This window comes from Pteropus alecto, unplaced genomic scaffold (assembly GCF_000325575.1).
Source record: "Pteropus alecto unplaced genomic scaffold, ASM32557v1 scaffold121, whole genome shotgun sequence".
NCBI classification, from domain to species: Eukaryota; Metazoa; Chordata; class Mammalia; order Chiroptera; family Pteropodidae; genus Pteropus; species Pteropus alecto.
This window is the reverse complement of record NW_006434369.1, coordinates 10,683,194-10,688,593: the sequence shown is the minus strand read 5'-3', so window position 1 is coordinate 10,688,593 and position 5,400 is coordinate 10,683,194.

Genomic DNA, 5,400 nt, shown 5'->3' with positions numbered 1-5,400 from the left:
CCAGTTACAACAGTCAGGCAACGTCAGGATGTTGGCGTAACACCTGCAGCAAATAGTCCAAGAGGTAAAGGGAACTTTACAGGATGTAATCATTTTTGCCCCTGGGTCTGGAGGAATATACTTTAGGCCCAAGAGCAGGAAAAACCCGAAAGGTCAGATGCCAGGAAGGTAAAAAGATAAATGCTCATTTGTCACGTAAACAGTCATTTGTGTCTGTGGAATATCTGAAAATAGAAGAAAGAGAGGGCAAGGAAACAGATATTTCATTAATATGAAAAGAACCTGAGTACTAACTTTAATCAGGTGATCAAGCTTAGACTCACCAATAGTAGGAAAACCTAATATTATGTACCTTCTGATGTGATGCAACAAGACATACTTCACATTATCTATGCAGTATTCTTAACAAAGAGAAAAAATTAAATCATGTAGAAACCATCCGACAAATCCAGAATGTGAGACAAAGTATCCTGAACTCTTTGAAATATTTTAATGCCATGAAAAAAAAATCCGAGAGACTATTCTAGATTAAAAGACAGAGAAATGTAACATTTGATCCTTAATTAAATCCTGAAAATATTTTTTAAAACCCAACTATTAAAGGCATTTTGGAACTATCAGGGAAATATAAACATAGACCATCTTATCATATGATATTAAATTGATATTAATTTTCTTAGATGTGATAATTCTCTTTTATGTCAGAAAATACTTTTAATCTTGGAAGATACATGCTGAAATATTTATGAAGTATCCTGGTGTTTGCAACTGACATTTAGTAAATTTAAGTGAAGGGCATATGGGTATTAATTGCACTATTTCTCCAACTTTTCTGTAGGTTTTGAAATTTTTTCCAAGTCAAAATGAAAAAAATTAAAAAACGAAATTATTTGTTGGTTACTTGGTGAATTGGTAGTGCTCATTACCAACAATGGGATGTGAGTACTACACAGATTTGCACAGAAGGCGAAATGAACTTGTAATTGTCGTACTCTGGACTGTTCTCTTTTCAGTAGTAATCGGGAAACCAAAACTATGGAGACTCGCTGGGGGCTCCTTGCACTGCCATTCTTACTATACCATTCTTCAAAATCGCAGCCATTTACTCTTTTAGGTATATAAATGTCGAATAACTATGGTGTACACCTGAAACTAATACAATATTGTATGTTAGCTACATTTTAATAAAAATCTTTAAAACAAAACAAAACAAACACCTATTTAAGTAAAAAAGACAAAATTGCAGCCAAGATGTTGACTAATACATGAAAGGCCATAAAACTGAGAGGCCAAGGTGTTGGAAGGGTTATGTAAATGCATATTGAAATCACAAAATTTAAGACAGGATTTGTATTAGACAGAGTGGCGGCGTGCCTCTACAAGGAATGAGGGTATGACTCCCAAAGTCAGTGGGTGACTGGCAACAAAGAGGAATGATGGGTGGAGTAGTTCGATAATGGCATGAAATTTATAGCCGGGTGTATCTGTGAAGAAGAAAGTGAAAAATGGCTTGGAAGTGGCCACGAGGAATAAGGAAGTATTACTCTACCCCCAGGCTCAGTGGCACAAAGGTTGTAGGAGAGAAAACAGCCATTTGAGAAGCTCAGGGAAGGTAGGGTCCTCGAGGAGGAAACAGGTTTCAGTTCCTGAAAGAAGCTGAAAGGGTTGGACACGGATGAGTTTGCGTGAAGGTGCTCTCTTTCTCTCAGAATCCCAGCCCAATGACAGCCGGCAGGGGGTTGCTCTTTCGCAACACTTCAGCTGAGTTAGCAAACACAATAATTTAACCAGCAAGAAGGGTAATTTGGTTTTTGTTTTTTTCGCAAACTTCTTTTTTTGTTGGTAATCAATATAGAAAAAGCAAATCGCTGTTATCAGAGAACGAATGTTGAAGCAGGTAGTAACTGGAAAGCTCTATAAATATGCAGTTTTATTATTATTTGAGAAATACAACAGTTCTCTACCCCTGAGCAAAACTGCCTTACTTAATGGCTTTCGATTGTGATTTCAGAATTTATTATCCTTGCATAAGGCCTTCCTTATCAGCAAGTCTTTCTCTGACCCCTTTTTTATGACAGTACTTCTCTCCACGATTCTCATACTCTTACTCTGCTTAATTCTCTTCATGGCACTTATCACCACCTAACATGTATTTGTTTCTTACCTTTTTCATTACATGGTGAGAGCAACGACTTTGTTTTTGTTCACAGCTTTATCTCTGTAGAGCCTAGATGAGCATATAGCTCAATAGAAACTGAATGAATGAATGAACAAATGAATAAATGAATGCAATCAATGTCTCTATCCAACAATAGATGATTAGATATACATAGAGTAAAGAGTACAGTATTTGGAGCAAAAATCATAAAGTAGAAAGCCTATTTCCATGGTCTCTGAGCCTCAGTTTCCTCATTTATAAAATAGAGATGATAAAACCTCCTATAATTGTTTTGAAAGTTAATGAAGAATCACATGTATGGTAAACATATTATGGGGCATCTTCCAAGCTCATAACGACCCTTGAGTTCAGCTGCTTGGACACATGTTCCAAATGAAGCCAATATGAAGCTCTCTTCTAGAAATGAGATAGCAGGATTGAGATTTAGGTTCTATTTGGAGCACTCTTTTGAATGGAAGAGGTATAAACTCAAGAGCTCTAGAGTGACTATATGTTTTTCAGTCACAGAAACAGAAAGTTGATTCAAAAAGAGAAAAGAATGACCTAGTTATACAGAGCTTTCTCATTTGGACTCGTGACTACTTTTTAGTTTCCTGTTCTAGTACTTTTCAAGGCTGATTTTTAGCTTTGAGCTCTCATGAAATGTATTTGCAGCCTTATCACAAAATTCCTGTATTGCTCAAGCTGATTCTTGAGGGTTTATTAGCTGCAAACAAAGAGTCGTGACTATGGAATGTAGTAGTTCTGGTATAGTAGTTGATTAAGAAATAGTAGCTACTGTTTCTAGCTAGCACTTGGAATGCTTTTTTTTTTTTTTTTCCAGTTAATTGACTGGCATTGAAAACCAGTAAGGTGAGAGAAGGAAAAGGTCAGAAAAGTGACCATCTATTGAGCAAACTTTGGCAGAGCTTTGAATCTGGAGGCCAGAGTGGTTTGAAGGCCCTGCGTGTTTGAAGGTGTGTGGAGGACAGTGGAAAGAAGCACCCAAAGACTACGTTTTCCTGCTACATCGCTCCACCTGGTGGGAACCATTCCTGCAGGATCAAGGTGCAAAACCAAGGAAAAAATATTTAATAAATAAATGCTGCAGCCAATGCTTATACTATTAATATTTAAAGGCAAAACACTAGAACTTGTGTGTGTGTGTGTGTGTGTGTGTGTGTGTGTGAACCTTCTTTAAACCAAGAAAAGGCCTGCCAACTCAAAAGCAGTCTTTAATATAGTATTGCCTTTTTGAAAGTATAGATTTGCCTTCAGAAAGTATAGATTAAATATTTTTCCTACTCACAGCAAGTTTTGTTTAATAAACTTTCCTTCAGACACTTCCTGAGCCCCCTTTTCTCCAGTCACGAAGGCAGAATATTTGTGTAATCAGCACTGCTCATAGTCCAGCAATCTCTTTACTTGCACCCTGCAACCGCGACTCCTTATACACAAACACAAACGTACACAAATGTACCGTGTGCGCGTCCTTTACCTATCACTTGTCAGCATCAAACCACTTCCTGTTGCTCTGTGATGCTGGGCCTGGGAACTTCACAAGCTACAGTTCTCCTTTGACACATGGCTTTGGTTTATATTCTGCTCATACGAGGCAATGGGGGAAGATTTAAAGGCAGGAGGAGGTGGGGAGGACAGTCTTTTCCTTGTTCGTGTGCTGTCTCAGCAATGGCACTCCACCTGGGCATCAGCAGCTGGTTCCAGACTCCTTTTTCCTTCGGCACTAGGAGAAAAAGCCTCATTGCTCCCCCTAAAATGTACCAGCAGCCAGGCAGGGCCATTTTCCTTCCGAAGCCTCTAGGGGAAAATCCTTCCTTGCCTTTTCCCAGCTTTTGGTGTTACAAGAAATTCTTGGCTTGTAGCTTCATCACTCCAATTTCTGCTTCTGCCTTCATATGGTGTTCTTTTTGGTGTATCTTGTGTCTTCATGTGGCAACTTTTCATACAAACATCAGTCATTGGATTTAGGGCCCGCTTTAATTCAGTTGGACTTTCTCTTAACTTATTTACATCTGCACAGATCCTATTTCCAAATAAGGTCACATTCACAGATTCCAGGTAGATGTGAATTTGGGGAGGTTCACTATTCAACTTACTACAGTCACCTCCATCGAACTCCTAGTTTCTGACAACTGCAGACTCTTCTATTTGCTCTCCTCACCCTTGGGAGAAGGAGTTACATCAGTGTGGGATTTCTGCTGTTGTTCTTTCAGCCCTTTGATGCCTTTGCTACCAGTTCCTTATTTGAATTTCCCCTGTTGAAATACATTACGTTGTTTCCTTTTTGTGACTTGACCCTGATAGACACAGTACTTTTTACCAGGAGTGGTTCCAGGAAAGGGACCATCAAAAATGAGATTCTGGGGTTAGCTTGGAAGAAGGCTGGTGTAATTAGGTCAAGCTTGCCTGGATAATGTCCCTTTTGATAAGCTCAAAGTCAACTGATTAGTATCCTTAATTGCATCTGTAAAATTCTTTTGGCATGTAATATAACACAATTATGATGCTGATAGACCATCATATTCACAGGTTCCACCCACATTCAAGGAAAAAAAATTGTATAAGCTATGTATACAGCAGGGGGTGGGAATCTTGGGGGCCATCATAGAATTCTGCCTACCACAGATAGAGTGACTATTTCTGAATACCCTGGAGAGCTTCCAAGGGGTAAAATAAGACAGATTGAGACCACTGAACACTCAGTTCAAGTCAGAATCAGAGAACCAGAGTGTATCTACAGCAATCCTAAAAAAATCTCTTCTTTTTTGTAGCTGCAGGCTGATCTCACTGAAAATAAAATTTTAATTGTGCAGGTTGCAGAATTATAACGTAAGTTGACTTCGCAGACTTGCCAGTTTTCTATATGAAAGAGTATTGATTGGGAAGGAATGAGACGTCTGGGCAAGCTTAGTTAAAGCTTAGAACTTTGAATCCCCAAGTCTTTTTTTTGCCAGCAGAAGCAATAATTCTTCATATGTGTGAGATTAGCTTTCCCTTGCTTGGAAACCTTGTAATAAATTTACTTGAGGCAGTTACCTTGCAAGAAGATGCTTATTCTCCCCCAATATCTGGCTCTTTACTCCTTTTTACTTTTAAGCCTCTCATTGGAGTCAGAGCTCAGCATGTCTTCAGGGAAAAGACCCAAAGGGTATCCTATGAAGAGATAGCTTAAACACCAAAGAAATTGCAAGGTTTCACTAGTATATATTGGTAGAAACCTG